The 19,468-nt window shown below is 44.6% G+C and overlaps 1 long non-coding RNA gene and 1 pseudogene across 1 annotated transcript in view; one reads left to right on the forward strand and one right to left on the reverse strand.

Annotated features, from left to right (window-relative positions):
* Nucleotides 1-19,468, reverse strand: part of LOC148149271 (centrosome-associated protein 350-like) — a 1,440,514-nt pseudogene that overhangs the window by 1,154,076 nt on the left and 266,970 nt on the right.
* Nucleotides 2,866-19,468, forward strand: part of LOC148149278 (uncharacterized) — a 28,440-nt gene continuing 11,837 nt past the window's right edge. The window contains exons 1-2 of the long non-coding RNA XR_015758085.1: nucleotides 2,866-2,953; nucleotides 6,007-6,289. This is a non-coding gene — a long non-coding RNA (uncharacterized LOC148149278). The remainder of the gene's footprint in view (nucleotides 2,954-6,006; nucleotides 6,290-19,468) is intronic.

Consider the following 19,468-nt stretch of genomic DNA (forward strand, 5'->3'; position numbering starts at 1 on the left):
CTAAATTACCCATGGTGTTCAGGGATGTGTGGGTTAGGTGCAGTAGTCAGGGAAAATGTAAAGTAATGGGATGAGGGAGTGTGATGCACTTAGAAGATTCGGTCTGGACTTGTTGGGCCAGGTGGCCTGTTTCCACACTGTAGGGATTCTGTGAATTGATCTCGGTGTGTGCAGCTTGCAGGCTCACAGATGACTAACTGGTAGGTAGAGTACAACACTGTACATACACAGGGGTGGATTTTCTTAAAGGCAATGTGTGCACACATCACACAGCCACTGAACATCAAGGGGAGATTGTTACATTTTCTCTTGTTGGAGACAGTCATTGCCTGGCAGTTGTGTGGCACAAATGTAACCTTATTCATGTTTCAAGCCCTCAGCTCTGGTAGTAAAATGCTTTGGAATATCCTTAGGTGACAAAAGGTGCTATACTTTTGGGGTGGTATGATGGCTCAGTGGTTAGCACTGCTGCCTCACAGCGCCAGGGACCCACCTCAGGCAGGTCTGTGTGGAGTCTGCACATTCTCACTGAGTCTGTGTGGGTTTCTGTCGGGTGGTCTGGTTTCCTCCCACAGTCCAAAGATCTGAAGGCTGGATAAATTGGACATGCTAAATTGCCCATAGTGTCCAGGGATATGCAGGCTAGGTGGATTAGCCATCAGAAAATAGGTGGATAAGATAGGTGGCTGGGTGGAATGCCCTTCGGAGGGGCAGTATGGACTCGATGGGCTGAATGGCCTACTTCCATACTATAGGGATTCTGTGATACAAATGCAAGTTCCTTCTTTCCATTCTAGCCCTGAAGCATGCATGTGGTTCTGTCTCATATCCACTCAAGAGATGGCAACCCTTTGAAGACAGGAGCAGCTTCTATTCTTTTGAAAAGTATTTCTTCCACTGTGTGTCCTTCACAGCCTTGTAGACAGCAACAATGAGATCAGGAAATAACCAGAAGCTATAATCTTCCGCACTCTTCATTAAACTGTGGAATCTGAAAAGTACAATTAATGTCAAGTCAATGAAGATATTTCTCAGCAATCCCTAAATGCTAAGTTTTAGTACTCAGCAGGCCCCGGGAGTCAAACTAACTGAGCAGATCATTGCTCTGAATTGCTTATAAGTGTCACCTTCACATTTCTGGAAGCTTTGATCAAAAAAGTTGCTTACTCCTCTCCAATATACAGCTTAAAATCAGCTCCAACTCCCAACCATCCAGTTGAGAGCAGAGCCCTGTACAAACTGGAACCTGGTCAGTGGGAGCACTGTCACTTCTGTCTCAGAAGCTTTGTCCTTTATACCAGAGACTTAGTCAGAGAGTCATTCGGCAAGGAAACAGACCCTTTGGTTCAACCCATCCATGCCAATCAGATATCCAAAATTAATCTAGTCCCATTTGCCAGGAATTGGCCCATATCCCTCTAAACCCTTCCGATTCATATACACATTCAGATGCCTTTTAAATGTTGTAATTGTACCAACCTCCACCACTTCCTCTGGCAGCTCATTCCATACACATACCACCCTCTGCATGAAAAAGTTGCTCCTTAGATCCCTACCAAATCCTTCCTCTCTCACCTTAAACCTATGTCCTCTAGTTTTGGACTCACATACCCCAGGCAAAATATCTTGGCTATTCACCTTATCTATGTCACTCATGATTTTGTAAACCTCTATAAAGTCACCCCTCAGCCTCCAATGCTCCAGGGAAAATAGCCCCAGTCTATTCAGCCTCTCCCTGTAGCTCAAAACCTCCAACCCTGGCAACATTCTTGCAAGGTCATGAGACGCACCAGCAATCAGGGTGTTGGTTTGAAATGTGGGATATAAATGAATTAATGTTATTTCTGCAAGTATAAATTCTGATACAGAACAGGAATGAGAAAGTACATATTCAGCCAAAAAGAAAGGATATGTTAGCATGAGACGTGAATACAGAACAATGGTGGATATATGGGCAAACAGGAAAGCACCTGTTTCCCCCTTACACGGGGACACAGGAACAAACCCTAATCAAAGAGATCAAAGTGGCCTCTGGATGGAAATAGATGCTGATAGAAGAAAAGATATGCCTAATCAATAACCTACGGTAGACTGACGTCAAACACCCTTATGGGAGTCAGAGATAAGAGTTTGTCACGGACAAGACAGGATAAACAGAAGTTGTGGGATCAGTCTTAAGGAAATGAGTGACGTAAGCGAAGCAGGGAACAAACAATGGAATAAGGAAAACATATGGGAAAAGAAACTGTATAAATTGTAAGGGAATTTTGGGATATAGTGTGCATTTTGTCATTGCCTTACCTGGTAATGAGACAAAGCACCCACCTATAGGTGTATAAATAAATGGCGGATTCAGATATTTGTCTCGGACTGAAATTATTAAAGTGAGTGAGCTTTTGTTTCTCACAATTGGGGGCTCGTCCGGGATTTTCCTCCATCACCGGGGGGAGTGGCTGGCCTTGGACACTGGGAAGACGCGTCCCGTTCCCCATTGAGGAGCGGTCTCGTGTCCCGGTTTGGTCTGCTCCCTTGGGTGACTGATGTGAATCCTATAAGAGAGACACAGGGCACGGTGGCACAGTGGTTAGCACTGCTGCCTCACAGCGCCAGAGACCCGGGTTCAATTCCCGCCTCAGGCGACTGACTGTGTGGAGTTTGCACGTTCTCCCCGTGTCTGCGTGGGTTTCCTCCGGGTGCTCCGGTTTCCTCCCACCATCCAAAGATGTGCAGGGTCAGGTAAATTGGCCATACTAAATTGCCTGTAGTGTTAGGTAAGGGGTAAATGTAGGGGTATGGGTGGGTTTCGCTTCGGCGGGTCGGTGTGGACTTGTTGGGCCGAAGGGCCTGTTTCCACACTGTAATCTAAAAAAAAACATCTGAATCAGACAGTGATAGGAGCTCGATAGAAAATACGGTGACAAAAGGGGCCAGGCAACTCTGTGCACAGACCAAGGTAAGAAAACTGACTTTTAAGTATTGCCTTGGTGGCCGGGATTGAGTTTTAGTAGTTAATAAGGGACTAACGAAGGAACTCACTATGGCTTGCGCTGTGGGTAAGGAAAAAGCCTCCGGGGAAACAAAGTAAGGAAAAGGCAATGGAAATGGAGGCGGGGTCCCTTACAACATTCCTCCGGAAAGTCCTTTGGGCAGGATGTTGTGGAAATTGGTAAAATAATACTTGTACAAGGGAGAAAGATGATTAAATATTGTTGCTTTGTATGGACTAAGGACTCCATTCTTCGTCCCGCTGTCTTCTGACCAAAGTATAGATCGGACGAAGACTGGGTTTGTGAATATCTGAGTTTATATGTCAATGTGCGAGAGAGAGAGAGAGAGAGAGAGAGAGAATGAAAAGAGCTGTACAGCTGGTCGGAAGTTTAACCCTTTGTGATTTGGTTTGAGTGAACATTTGTTTGTTGGTGATTGAATGTTTGTGTTTTATTCCCTGGAGCTTGTGTTCCAGGACTGTTTTCAATCTGATTTTGTTATGGAAACTTAACATGATTTCTTTTAAGGTTAAGGATTCTATTGTGATTATGAAGAAAAAAAAAGGAATGATAACTCCTGTTCTTTTTACAGATCATGACTGCCTTACTATCAGTTTCTAACTAATCTCTTTTATCTTTACATAACAGCGATTAATGGAGGACAGTTGAAGTTTCAGTTCAACATGAGATTGTGGTAAAAGCAAAATTCTATGGTTAATATCTGTGACCTTGGATTCAGCCATTGTTCATGCATTAGAAGTTGTTTTTTTAAAAAAACTTGAGTAGACAAATTCTTTTAAGGCAAGCTCTGATTATTTTACGACCTATAGTATTGTAATTGAGCAATGATTGGTCAGGACTATTTAAGAAAACTAATTCTGGATCTAAATTAAAGGACTAAAACTGGGTAATTACAGTGAATTGCAAAATTGGGAACTGTATGCATTTTGCATTTTGACTATTAAATACTGAAGAAATGAACGTAAATATATATAAATATATTTATAAGTTAGGAACAGGCTTTGAAGGTTAGTCAAGCATGAATTGATGAATTGGTGTTTGAAGTTATGGGGAGCTAGAAATATTGCAATATTTCTTTAAAAAAAGAAAAAGGGGAAAAACGTAACGACTTATCCCCTTTGGGAGGTACCCATAGGGGACAAAGAGATTGGGTTTGTAAGTGCGCCCCCCTCACCAGTGGGGAGGTCAGAACATTTAAAAAGGAAATGAAGGTCCTGGTTGAGGATCCGGTGGGATTGTCTGAACAAATTGATCAATTTTTGGGGCCCAGTCTGTATACCTGGGCTGAATTAATGTCTATTTTGAATATACTATTTACTGGGGAGGAAAGGGGACTTATATGAGGAGCTGCCATTAAAATATGGGACAGGGAACACCCGATTGGAGATGGGGATGCTGGACAGGGAGAGGTGAAGTTTTCCCTCAGAGACCCCCAGTGGGAAAACCAAAACCCGGAGCATAGAGAAGAAATGAGGGAATTGAAAGACCTGATTCTAAAAGGAATAAGAGAGGCAGTTCCGAAGTCACAGAATTTGATTAAAGCCTTTGAAATGAGACAGGAGAAAGATGAGACTCCCTCAGCTTTCTTGCAAAGATTAAGGGACTCAATGCGGAACTACTCTGGAATGAACCCTGAGGACCCAGTGGCACAGGGTCTTTTGAAAGTACATTTTGTGACAAAAGCATGGCCAGACATACAGAGAAGATAGAAGGATGGAGCGAAAAACCATTAGATGAATTGTTGAGAGAGGCACAGAAAGTATTTGTAAAGAGGGAGGATGAGAGACAAAAACAGAAGGTGAAAATGATGGTAGCTACGGTTGATGAGGTAATTAAGGGGAGAATGGAACCAATAGTGGGCAACCGGAGCGGCGGGAGGCAGCATGTAGGACAGAGAGGGAGAGGGAGAGGGAGAGGACAAGGGGGAACATTTGATAGAGGGTTTGAGCGACAGGGGCAGAGATGGAAGTCTCTACAGGAAGGATGCTATTATTGTGGAAAGATAGGACATTTTAAGCGGGAGTGTTCTGATCTACAAAGGGAAGAAAAGGCAATTCCGCTTATGAATTATGATGAAGAATAGGGGTGTCAGGGGTTCCTGCCCTCGGGGGCCCACCAGGAACCCTTGATAAACTTGAAGGTGGGACCGTGTAGGGAGGAGGTAGTCTTCCTAGTAGATACGGGGGCAGCACGGTCATCGCTGAATTTTAAAACAAAGAAGGTAGAAATGTTAACACGGTCAATTACTGTTTCGGGGGTGAAAGGGGAAGGATTTACTGTTCCAGTATTTGAACCTATGATGATAGAAGGTCCTAAAGATAGGATCACAGGGGAACTGCTGTATATCCCTGATATAGGAAGTAACTTACTGGGGAGAGATTTAATTATCCTTTTAGGACTGGAGATTAGAGTTCAGGAAAAAGAATTAGTTGTACAACTGGCGATGTTGACAGAGGATGCTGAGAGAAAGATAGACCCTATTGTATGGGCTAGAGAAGGGAATCGTGGAAAACTACAGATCCCTCCCCTTACAATAAATTTAAAACGAAAAGGGGACGTTGTCTGTGAACGACAATATCCTATTTCCATAGAAGGTAAACGAGGACTGCAGCCAGTAATTGAGGGACTGATTAGAGATGGACTGTTGGAGCCATGTATGTCTCCTTATAATACCCCAATTCTACCAGTGCGGAAATCTGATGGAACTTATCGATTGGTGCAGGATTTGAGAACATTAAATCGGATAGTACAGGTCAGGCATCCAGCGGTGCCAAACCCCTACACATTATTAAGTAAGATCCCTCATGATCACAAATGGTTTAGTGTGATAGATTTAAAGGATGCCTTGGCGGAGGAAAGATTTGGGACTATCCCCCTATGGAATCTTATTTGAATTACCTTATCTGGGAACACAGGGAGAATTGCCAATTCCCGAAACTAAAGATTTGTTTTTAAAGAAGTATATAATGGGCTTGTCCTCCTCTTTATCTTTCCTAAGAAAACAGGGTCTATTGGCACAGACCCCGCCCCTTGAATTTGCTGTTCATCCCATCCGGCCAGGAGATTGGGTCTTAATAAAATCATGGACAGAGACTAAGCTGCAGCCAGACAGGGAAGGGCCGTATCAGGCTCTTTTGACCGAAACGGCAATAAGGACGGCGGAAAAAGGCTGGACTCATTATACTCGGATCAAAGGGCCAGTGGACCCTCCAGTTAAGGAAGAAGTCTGGACAGCCGAATCAACGCAAGACCCGCTGAACCTCAGACTAAAGAGACTTTGAGTAATTGACTATACAGTGGCGACGCGAGCGCGGGATTATTTCTGTAAGATTGTATATTAAGCCTTTTTGTGTTTTAGCATAATGATCAGAATACTGGGAATGCTTAGAGTTATGATGCTAGCCCTCTTGGTATTGGGATTTTGTCACATATCATTTTCATAAATATTATTAATGGTTCCTGAGTCTGATAATCCACAAGTAATAGACACTGATGTATGTAGCTTAGTAAATTGTGGGAATGTAGCTAATCAGAGACAATACCGCAACTCAGAGATACATCTTAAGTCCTATAGGGATGGCCTCGGGGATGGTACCTGGTATAATGGTCTTGTCACAATACACCGGGTCCCCTTCCGACCAGCACGCGATTGTCCCGATAAAAAGTGTAACCCCATATATTTAACGATAAGGAAAACCACATGGCACGAAGCAGTTTTGGGAGGTGGCACTTATGAGGTACAATTAAATGAAACATTTGGGATTGAAATGAAAGCAAATGGGAAGGAGTTTGTGGGCTGTTGTTTTCGAATTAGTGTAGGACAGGGAAAACGGGTAGAATTACTGGGTAATGAGATACAACCTTTCACCCCTCCCGATGATCCTAAAGTAGTAAAAATTATAGAGGTAAAAGACTTGAAACAGACCATCGAGATAGAGACTGGGTACGGGGATGCAAATGCCTGGGTTGAATGGGTAAAGTATACTGTAAAAAGTCTGAACAAGAGCAATTGCTATGGATGTGCCTCCGGTAGGCCAGTGGCTCAGGTGGTTCCCTTTCCGCTCGGGTGGAAGCAAGACAGGAAGGGCATGAAATGTATGATAGCCCTGTACCAGGATGAGACTGCATGGAATGATAGGAATTGTACCTCCCTATCTCTGATGTTCCCTCCCTTGGAGGAGAAAGATGCAAACGTTCCCCCCACATTTTCCGCCACAGTTGGAAATCACACGTCGTGTGTGCGCAGGCGAGGTACGAGTCGGTCGAGCCATTTGGGGGAGCTGAAATTATGTACAGAGATTAAGAATGTTACCGAAACGGAGAAGGAAGGGAACTACTCAGCATTAAAGGTTCCCCGAGCGGATCTGTGGTGGTACTATGGAAGCAAAATATTGAGACCCACCCTACCTCCGGATTGGAGAGGGATATGTGCAATTGTACAATTGGCAATTCCATTTACCTTGGCATTTGAAAAGGAAAAGATAGTAGGGAAAAAGGGAAGGGGTAAGAGATTACTGTTAGATACTTCTTTTGATGACAGGATGTATCTTGATTCGGTAGGAGTCCCTAGGGGAGTACCTGAATTCAAAGCTCGTAACCAGATTGCAGCAGGCTTTGAGTCAGCTCTCTTTTGGTGGGTAACAATTAATAAAAATGTCGACTGGATAAATTACATTTTTTTATAATCAACAGCGATTTATAAAATTATACAAGAGAGGCGGTTAAAGGAATATCAGAACAGCTTGATGCGACAAGTAGGATGGCATGGGAAAACAGAATAGCCCTTGATATGATTTTAGCAGAGAAAGGGGGTGGTGGTTTCTATCCTTACTTCCCTGATAGTAGTAGTCGGGGTATTGGTGGCCATTGGCTGTTGTATCATACCCTGTATACGAGGGCTCACCCAGAGGCTGATTGAAACAGCCTTGATGAAACGAATGCCCCTGAGGAGAATCAGACAGAGGAACTTTATCAACTAAATAATAAGGAGATGAGTGAGACTAAGATGGATGAAATCTCTGAAATGATGCTTGCGAATTTTGGGAACAATGTTTAAAAAAAAAAAGAGACAAAAATGCAGAAGATAACAGATAGTAATGAAAAGAAAAAGGGGAAATTGTGGGATATAAATGAATTAATGTTATTTCTGCAAGTATAAATTCTGATACAGAATAGGAATGAGAAAATACATATTCAGCAAAAAGAAAGGATATGTTAGCATGAGACGTGAATACAGAACAATGGTGGATATATGGGCAAACAGGAAAGCATCTGTTTCCCCCTTACACGGGGACACAGGAACAAACCCTAATCAAAGAGGTCAAAGTGGCCTCTGGATGGAAATAGATGCTGATAGAAGAAAAGATATGCCTAATCAATAACCTACGGTAGACTGACGTCAAACACCCTTATGGGAGTCAGAGATAAGAGTTTGTCACGGACAAGACAGGATAAACAGAAGTTGTGGGATCAGTCTTAAGGAAATCTGTGACGTAAGCGAAGCAGGGAACAAACAATGGAATAAGGAAAAATATGGGGATTCAAACTGTATAAATTTCAAGAGTTTGTTGGATTTGGTGTGCATTTTGTCATTGCCTTACCTGGTAATTAGACAAAGCACCCACCTATAGGTGTACAAATAAACGGCTGATTCAGATATTCGTCTCGGACTGAAATTATTAAAGTGAGTGAGCTTTTGTTTCTCACATTTCCAACACACCCTCTCCATCTTGCTTTACTCCTTATTGACTCTTCTAGAGTTGTCCCTGTTCCGTCACTCCATCCCGGTCCCAGAGGGATTGATGGCCGGAGTTCATGACCCCATACTGTGTGACGGTTGGTGTGAAGTGAGGCCAGTGTGTTGGAGCTTGGGCCCCTGCCTCAGGCCCAGGTGTAGGGGCCTGTTCAACAATCTGCACATTGTCCTTTTTCTCTTTCTGATCATACTTCAAGCTGCAGTAATTAGCTAGAAACAAGCTGACTTGTCTAAAATGTTCCTGGCGTTGGACAGATCTCTGCTGCTGAATTTTATTCTCAGGAGAATAAAGTGTCTGGTTATTTTTACTTTGTTCGAGTTCATGTGTCAGATGCTGCTTCCTTGCTCTGGTACTGATAAAATCACCAGTGCGGAAAGTTTTCAGGAAAGTGTTTGGCAGAATTTCAAATATTGTTTAACAATCTAAAGCTGTAGATACATCAGTGTTGTTTATGGCTGGGATCATTTAACATCATGGTCTGAGTTTTTAATGGTCCCTCACACGTGATAATTCAGTTTTCAATGTTTCTGTCCCCTTACATGTTATGAATATGATTGCAAACATATTTTGTTGAGATCAGAGCGTCGTCAACACCATTTGACAGAGTGGGTGGTTGTTGAATTCTCATCCCACAATTGTCTAGATTTCAAAGAAAGTACTATCATCTTTGTGATTACAATTGAAATTAGATTGCTCCCAGATTTTATAAATACTGTGTTTGAATTTTATTTTTGGAATGCTAATTTGCAATAAAATATCCTGTTCAGTTTTGGAGCTCAGTCATTGTGTCAGTCATAGAATCATACAGTCATAGAGATGTACAGCACAGAAACAGACCTTTCAGTCCAACTCATCCATGCTGACCAGATATCCTAAATTAATCTAGTCCCATTAGCCAGCACTTGGCCCATATCCCTCTAAACCGTTCTTATTCATATACCCATCCAGATGTGTTTTAAATGTTGTAATTGAACCAGCCTACATCACTTCCTCTGGCAGCTCATTCCATACACACACCACTCTTTGTATGAAAAAAGTTGCCCCTTAGGTCCCTTTCATAAAATTCCCCTCTCATCCTCAACCTATGGCCTCGAGTTCTGGATTCCCCCACCCCAGAGCAAAGAACTTGTCTATTTACCTTATCCATGCCTCTCATGTTTTCATAAATTTCTCTAAAATCACCCCTCAGCTTCCTACACTCCAGGGAAAAGAGCCCCAGCATATTCAGCCTCACCCTGTAGCTCAAATCCTCCAACCCTGGCAACATCCTTGTAAATCTTTTGTGAACCTTTTCGAGTTACACAGCATTGTAGATTTGTTCCTCTACATCCCTCCCACTAGTCAGTGACCCAGAGTGAAATCTGATTGCACATTGTTTTCTTCTGTATCTCGAGTGAATAAATTCTGTCCTTGACCCCTCTGGGACATTCACTCATTGCAGCTCCACACTGATCTCTATAAACAATCCTCAACCATTTCTCTATTTCCTATCTTTCCTGAACACCTTGGATCCAAAAACATTTAAAACCCAATCTTGCCCTTCTTTGAGCCGGGTTTCAGTTGGTGGGACAACATCAGATTCCCACATGGCAATCTGTGTCTGTAACTCCCCAGTCTTGTTTCCAACACACCTTGTAGTCCCATACATGCACAGTCACCTTGGTTCAGAATTGATTAAACTCTCCCGCTCTCTGGCCCTGCCTAGTAAGTTACGATTCCTCATTCTGGTGAAATCTATCACCCAGCATTCTTGGAGCTTAGGGTTCGTCTCTGATATTACCTTTTGGTTCCACAGCCCTGCCAAATCAGTTGAAACCCTCCCAACTAGCATTTGCAATTCACTCCAGAAGGAACTTAGTCCCCAGTTTTGTTCAGGAGCAACCTCTGTCCAGGTCACAACTCACCAGGATCAGTCACAACATCCCAAGAATCTAAAGCCCTCCCTCCTAGCTGAATATTGGACCAGGAGATATCAACTGGACCTCAGTGGGAGCACTCTCCCCTCGGGCTCATAATGTTTTGGCTTCACATCCCACTCCAGAGATTTCAGCCCATCATCCAGGCCGAGAGTGCAGTGCAGTACTGAGGGAGTGCTGCATTGTCGGAGGGTCAGTACTGAGGGAATGCTGCATTGTCGGAGGGTCAGTACTGAGGTATTGGCACACTGTCGGAGGGTGAGTACTGAGGTATTGCCATACTACCGGAGGGTCAGTGCTGAGGGAATGCAACACTGTTGGAGGGTCAATATTGAGTTATTGCCACACTGTCGGAGGGTGAGTACTGAGGTATTGCCAAACTGTCGGAGAGTCAGTACTGAGGTATTGCCACACTGTCAAAGGGTCAGTACTGAGGGGGCACCACACTGTCAGAGGGACCACCTTAAGATGGGGCCACCTGATGCCTTTCCCTCTCTGGTGGGGATGGGGTGTATGGGGTGAGGGGAAGTGCAGTCGGAGATGCCATGGCACTATTAGATGAAGAGCAAGGCAGCTTTCCCAGGTTTTCTGGTCAATATTTATCCTCCAATCAACATCACTAAAAAAAGGTGATCTGCTCATGACCATTCTGCTTTCTGGAATCTTGCTGAACACAGTCAGACATGAGGGACATAAGGCACCCTATGGTGTGGGACAGGTGCTACACAAATGTAAGTCTTTCTTTGAGGGTGGGAGTCTCCTGATCCTGACCCTTGCCCATTGTCCATGTGCTCTCACCTTCCAGGGGTCATGGTGTCATTAGGAGCAGTGACCCTGTCTAACCCTGGGACACTGAGACTCATTGCAGCCTCACCCTTGACCTAAGACCAATGCTGGGTAGCAAAGTTTGAAATGAAATGTTGACCTTGTACATGGACATCCAATGTGACTCTTTCCTGAAGTGTGTTGATCCGAGTCTGTTCCAATGTTCTCGGATAAAGTTTTCCTGATCTGTGGGTGATCAGGGGTTTGTTAAAGAGCTATCGACATAAAGAACTGATATCCTTTAAGGAATGAAATCTACCGTCCTTATCCAGTCTAACCTACATGTGGCTCCAGACCCACAGGAATGACGTTAACTGTTAACCACCCTCTGAAATGGCTGACCAAGGCACTCCGTTTTAACAATCACTGGAAAGTCTCAAAACTCGAATGAAACCGGAAAGACCACTTGGCATTGACCTCGGTGTCAGAAACAACAGCATCAAACACAGTCCTGTCCACCCTGTACCATTCTCCGTACTTTATCTGGGGTCGAGTGCCAAATTCAGGAGAGCTGTCTCACAGACAAGTCAAGCAAGAGCCTGACACAGTCATACTCGCAGAATCATACCTTACAGACAATGTCCCAAACACCACCCTCACCATCCCTCGATATGGCCTGTCCCACTGGCCGGACAGACCCAGCAGCAGTGGTGGTGCAGTCTTTATCATTTCAGGCACAGATTATAAGATCGGCGAGGATATGTTGGAGCTGGGCAGGACTGGTTAGGCCACAGCTGGAGTACTGTGTGCAGTTCTGGTCACCACATTGTGGGAAGGATGTGATTGCACTGGAAGGGGTGCAGAGGAGGTTCATAAGAGAGTTGCGTGGAATGGAGCATCTGAAAAAATGTGAGGAGAGGCTGGTTAAGCTCGGGTGGTTGACTTTGGAGCAGAAAAGTTGGATGGGGGGACCTGATCGAGGTGTACAAGGTCATGATGGGAATGGAGAGGATGGATGGAATTTAGTTATTGCTCTTAGTTGGAGGTTCAGTAACAAGTTGGCACACATTCAATGTGAAAGGCAGAAGGTTTAGAGGGGATTTGAGGAAATGCTTTTTCATCCAGAGGGTGGGAGTCGGGAATGCACTGCCTGGGAGGGTCGCTGAGGCAGAAAGCATCACAACCTTTAAATGTACTTGAATGACCACCGGAAATGTCCAAACTTTCAATGTTATTGATCTGGTTCTGGAAAGTCGATGCAGTGCAGTGTTGGTGGTACAGATTTGATGGAGTGAATGGCCTCTTCTATACTGTATAATTCGATTAAACCTCTGGTTGATTGGCACGTACTGTCCTCCCTCAGCTGATGAGTCAGTCTCTCCTCCATGTTGAACAGCACTTGGAGGAAGCTCTGAGGGTGGTGAGGGCACAGAATGTACTATGTGTGGGGGACTTCAATGTTCACCATCAAAAAGGAATTTGAATAAATATCCATTCTTTTGTTGGGTTTATTAGGTATTGGCTACAAATGTTCAAACTGATTGTATTCCCAGTGAATGTTCGGAGAATGGAGGTCCCTTCGAATGCCCGGGATTAAAATTGTTTCTCTTGTCATTCAGGCCATGAGAACTCTCAGCCCAAGCTGACCCTGCTGACCCCCCCCCCCCCCCCCCCCCCCAGAGCAGGTCAATGCCAAGGGCACTGCCACCCTGGTGTGCCTTGCCAATCACTTCTATCCCGATGAGCTGGAGGTGCAGTGGAAGAAGGACGGTGCAGTCATTTCGGACGGGGTTCAGACCAGCAACTACCTGCGAGCTTCGGACAGCACCTACAGTGTCAGCAGCCTGCTGACCCTCTCTGGGTCTGACTGGGAGTCCAACGCTCGCTTCTCCTGTGCCCTCACCCACGTGACTCTCGACTCTCCCCTCAGCAAGAGCATCAGGAGATCAGAATGTGTGTAGAGTGTTGGAGACAGTCCACAGAGGAGACACAACTTTAAATTGAACAGGGCTGAGCTGGCAGGACAAAGGTCATTGTCAGCACTAAATTTCAACTCTCCTTTTTCTTTGAACTGGCTCGGAGATGTTTCTGAGGTTCAGGGGTCAAGACAGCCCATTGAGACAGTGTACAGTGAGCTTTACTCAGCACCTGACCCTGTGCTCTTTTTGTCCTGGGAGTGTTTGCATGGAACAGTGTTGAGACAGCTTTATTCTGTATTTAACCCAAGATTCTCCCTGTTTGATTGGGACAGTGGAGAGAGATAATTTCTTTGTATCTCATCCTGTGTAGTCCCTGTCCTGGGAGTGTTTAATGGGGAAAGTGTAGACTCCTATTGCCAAGTAAAATGCCTCAAAGATGTTGAAGACTGTCAGCTTTACAAAAACGTGAACCTCAGAAGTCTCTGCTTCAGTAAACCAGATCTCCTTCCTGCTCAGTCGCCAGTTCCAACCTCAGGATTTGTCTCTGTTTAAAGGGACAGGATTCTCATATTGTTGAGAAAATCTCCACAAGTGTTTGCCTCAAGCTCCATTGTGGCTGTGAATTTGTGCAGCTTCCTCTGTCTGGGCTGTTAATTGCAGTCTGTTTTCTGTCAATGTCAATCTGGAAGAGGGAATAAAGATGAAGGTTCAGTCTCTGTCTCTGGGTGCACCACCTCCCTCTCAGCTGATTGGCTACATTTCAGCAGTGAGTGTCATGGTTGGCTGCTCGGACTGTCAATGACTGGCACATGTTGCTGATGATTGGACTGAGAGAGAAGTGTCAATCATTTCCAAGTGATCCCTTCGATCTGGCATCCGTCAAGTTTACAAAATTCAAATCAGAACAGAAACTGAAAGCTGCTGGGGGTCAATCATTACAATGTGAGGCATTCACTCTTCATTCGGTTGGTCCAGACCCAGTTGGTAGGATCGCACTGTGCACTCTGTGCTGCTGCTCGCTAACACCTGAAATGAACTTAGGCCAGTCACAGGCTGCAGTCGTAAGGTTCATTCCTCCCACCTTAGCCTGTTACTCACTGTGGCAAAAGTGAGGACTGCAGATGCTGGAAACCAGAGTTTAGATCAGAGTGGTCTCTCCACCCTGGAGGCTTCCTGCCTCTATTCCTGATGAAGGGCTTTTGTCCGAAACATCAATTTTCCTGCTCCTCGGATGCTGCCTGACCTGCTGTGCTTTTCCAGCACCACTCTGTTACTCACTGTGACAACTCGAAACTGAACTGAGTAGGGCATTGTTCAGAGAGAGAATCAGCCAGGATCTCACAGCAACCATGACCCTGTATGGGTGTGACTCTAACTCTGTACTATCTGTAGGTGTGTGTCCCTGTTCCCCAGTTAATGTCTGTGGATGTGTGTCTCAGCCATGCAGCACATCATCCCTCCTTGAGTTTGATTTCAATGTGAAACCAATTGGTGATTTCAGGTTTGCTTTGAGGTGGGGAGTGGAGAGGATGTGCTGTGTCAGGACAAGTTGTGATCATATCCTGGCCACCATTCCCATATTCTGGTTAAACCTGGCTTAACGGGATGCTGTGATTGGTGTGTCTGTAACTGAGATTTGCAGGACAGAATGCAGTCACTTATTGACACCCCACTTCTCTCCAGAATGTGGTCATGATGACAACAATCGAATAGTTTGAAGTAAATGGGAAAGAATTAGGATCTTTCTATACATCTAGATGAAGGGCCAGCAGTGTGGAGCAATCACAGAACACTGGCAGACCAACAACAGTGAGTCAGCTTATTGTCGTAAATACAATTGTTACAAATATAAGCTACCCCCAGAGATGGCTGAGCCAGGGAGAATGACTGGGGGCTGCTGGCATTATAGATAAGCACACCAACAAAAGGAACCTGTTCACTGGGACAGCAAGTTGCAAGAAGTTAAGCATAAATTTTCCTAAATTTTAACTACATTTAATATCGAAGCTGCTTGAAATGAAAGGAACAAGTTCGATCGTTTGCTGTTTGTGCATCGTGCAAAGTCCTTTAGCTGTTTCAAAATAAACTATCTTTTTTAACTGTTTCCATATTTCTGGATTCCCCCACAGGATGCAACATCATCTTGGAATTCATCTGTCACGTCCCGTCAGGGTCTCAGTTAGAACAGCAGTGTCTGCGGAGAGAAAATTAGGATTAGCATTTCGAGTCCGGTATAACTTATTCAGGAACCCTAACTCTGTTTCTCTTTTCACAGATGCTGCCAGAATTACTGAGTTTCACCAGAAACCCTTGTTTTTGGGTTTGGATTTCCAGCATCACAGTCTCTTGCTTTTATTTCTCAGGATGCTGTCTGTTTCAATAAGACCATTTCGCATTGTCTAAACTCCAGTGTGTACAGCGTGTCCAATCTTTCATAGTATCATAGAGCCATCGAGATAAACAGTGCAAAAACAGATTCTTCGGTCCAACTCATCCATGCCAACCAGATATCCTACATTAATCTAGTCCCATTTGCCAGCACTTGGCTCATATCCCTCTAAACCATTCCTATTCACATACGCATTTAGATGCCTTTTAAATGCTGTAATTGTACCAGCCTCCACCACTTCCTCTGGCAGCTCATTCCATACAACGCCTCCTGCTAAGTGTAAAAGTTGCCCCTTAGGTCCCTTTCAAATCTTTCCACCACCTCAGGGAAAGACTTTGCCTTTTACCCTTTCCATGTCCCTCATGATTTGATAAACCTCTATAAGGTCAACCGTCAGCCTCCGACGCTTCAGGAAAAACAGCCCCAGCCTATTCAGCCTCTCCCTATAGCTCAAACCCTCCAACTCTGGAAACATCCTCATAAATGTCTCCTGAACCTTTTCAATTCTCACAACATCTTTCCTATAGGAGGGAGGCCAGAACTGCACAGTGTATTTGAAAAGTGACCTAACCAATGTCCTGTACAGTCACAACATGACCTCCCAATTCCGATACTCAGTGCACTGACCAATAGAGGAAAGAATATAAAACACTTTCTTCACTAACCTATCTATCTGTGATTCCACTTTCAAGGAACTATGAATCTACACTCCAGGGTCTCTTTGTTTGGCAACAATCCCCAGGACTTTATCATTAAGTGTCTAAGTCCTCCCCTGATTTGCCTTTCCAAAATGCAGTACCTCACATCTATCTAAATTAAGTTCCATCTGCCATTCCTCAATCCATTAGCCCATCTGATCAAGATCCCATTGGACTCTAAGGTAACTTTCTTTGCTGTCCACTGCATCTCCAATTTTGGTGTCACCTGCAATCTGATTGACTATACCTCCTATGTTCACATCCAAATTACTTAAATAAATGAAGAAAGGCAGAGGACCCAGCACCAATCCTTATGGGACATCACTGGTCACAGGCTTCCAGTCTGAAAAACAACCCTCCACCACTACCCTCTGCCTTCTACAGTCCTGAGCCAGTTTTGTAGCCAAATGGCTAATTCTCCCTGTATTCCATGTGATCTAACCTTGTTAATCAGTCTAAAATGAGGACAATTGTTAAACGTCTTTCCGAAGTCCATGTCGATCACTTTGTCCTCATCATAATTCCTCTTCATTACTTCTTCAAAAACCTCCCTCAAGTTAGTGAGACATGACTTCTCACACAAAGCCATACTGACTCCCCCTAATCAGTTCTTGCTTTCCCAAATACATGAAAATCTTGTCCCTCAGGACACCCTCCAACAACTTGCCCACCACCGATGTCAGGCTCACTGGTCTACAGTACCATGGCTTTACCTCACTACTTTCTTAAATATTGGCACCACGTTAGCCAAGACCAGTCTTTCAGCACCTCAGCTGTGGCTATCATTGATACAAATATGTCAGCAATCGGCCCAGTAATCACTTCCCTAGCTCACCACTGAGTTCAAGGTACACCTGATCAGATCCGAGAGATTTATCCACCTTTATATGCTTTAAGACACCTAGCACCTCCTCCTCTGAAATAAGGACATTTTTCAGGGTTTCACCATCTATTTCCCCTCAATCTATATATCCCATGTCCTTCTCCACAGTAAACGCTGATGTAAAATACTTATTTAATGTTTTCTCTGAGGATAACTCCCCATCCCAGGAATGAGCTGAATGAACTGTCTCTCACACAATTACATCATAAATGACAGCAGCTGAATTAGGCCATTCAGCCCATCAAGTCTGTTCACAATTCAATGAGATTATGGTTGATCTGATAATGTTTAATGCCACTTTCCTCCCTCTTCCCACAACCCTATCCTTTCTTAAGTAACATCAAAACTATACACAGCTCTCCAGATGAGGCCTCATTGAAACCCTTTGCAATAAATACTAACACTCTCCTGCTCTCCATCTCCCGTGCCTGTGCGGCACAGTGGCTCTGGGCAGCACTGTGGCTCAGTGGTCAGCACTGCTGCCCCACAGGGCCAGGGACCCGGGCTGAATTTGACTGTGTGTAACTGACTGTGTGTAGTTTGCGTATTCTGTCCTTGTCTGTGTGGGTGTCTTCCTGGTGCTCCTGTTTCCTCCTACAGTCTATAGACATGCAGGTTATGTAGATTGGCCATGTTAAATTGCCCACAGTTTCCACACTGTGAACACTATGTGGATTAGGCATGGGAAATGTATGCTTACAAGGATGGGGTTGATCTGGGTGGGATACCCTTCGGAGGGTCGGTGTGGACTCGATGGGCCAAATGGCCTTCTTCCATACTATGGGGATTCTATGATCTATGACCGTCCTCATCACTTGCTACAGCTGACTTTGTGATTCATGTCCCTGGACACGTAGATCCCTCTTTGCTGTCTTATAGAAAGGGTCTTTGTGCTGGTCAGGGGTTCAGGTTTGACAAGAGGACACTTGCTAAAGGGAGCTCTTGCTGGGAGAGGAGGTTAGGAGAAAATAATCAGTACTTTCCAGTGAGTTACTCATCAACAGGTGGTTGTGGTAAGTGAAGGAGTTGTGCTATGAAAATGTAGGAATAGGTACAGGCCTCAAGGAGAAGAGACAGGAAAATGTCTTTGCTCAGAAACTGCTTTGAGCAGAGAGCAGTCAGCAGGTACTGTGCTCACAGCAGCTAAGGCAGACTGGGAATGTTCAACTCGAATGTCTCAAAGCTACAAAAGTATCACCTGAATATGAGACTGAAGATGAAACCTCAGAGTTTGTCACCAGTGAAAGGAAACCGGGAAGCCGGGCCCCAGCAGGGTGCAGCTGCTCTAGGATGGTCACCCACTGACATTAAGAAAGGAATGAAACCCCACATTCAGCCACCCGATGCACCATTCGGTTCAACCCAATCTGCTCAGTGTCCATCACCCAGGAAATAGGCAGCAGGTCATGGTGTCGGCACCTGTCTGTGTTCTGAAATGATGGCATTTGTTCTGCAGACTTCACATTCCGCTTTCACTAACTCCCTGTGAGAAACCTCCTTAATCTGCAACAGCGGGAAAGCAAAGATCAGAACGAGAGGCTCAATCAGCATCAAACAATAACCACATGGACCAGACTCAGGCCTCACTGGACAGTTGGGTTTCATTTTCCAGCCTGTCCCATTCTCCGCTCCAGTGTCCTACCCCCGCAATGTCCTTGTCAATAGCTCACTGTTATTGTGGGATCTTGCTGATGGTAAATGGGCTGTCACAGTTCCCACATTACAACAATGACTAGACTTTGGAAGTATTCCATTATCTGTAAAACATCTTTGAACATCCTGAGCTCATGAACGGCGTAACAGAAGTGCAATTCTCTCTCCGTTTTGTTTCCTCTCCATGCCTTCCCATCTGTCTCCCCACAACATCCCTCCCTTGTTTAAAATCTAGAATGAATTATGAATCTCTGGGAGAACCTACCCTGTGGCAACATTGAGACTAATAACAATCTCCTTGGTGGGCTTTGAGTGTGAAGATCAATAACACTCTCATTGGGACTTGATCTGGGTTGTCTCCAGTCAGTCAGTGTTACTGTTCTGGGGCCAGATATTACTGACCAACCTTAGACCCTGTGATCTGATTGAGATGAAGGGTGAGCTGTGCTGGGTATTAACAGTGTAGTGAAGTAGAGATTAC

The sequence above is a fragment of the Chiloscyllium plagiosum genome, unplaced genomic scaffold, assembly GCF_037043375.1.
Source record: "Chiloscyllium plagiosum isolate Xiang-an unplaced genomic scaffold, Cpla_swu_hap1 HiC_scaffold_9, whole genome shotgun sequence".
Lineage (NCBI taxonomy): Eukaryota > Metazoa > Chordata > Chondrichthyes > Orectolobiformes > Hemiscylliidae > Chiloscyllium > Chiloscyllium plagiosum.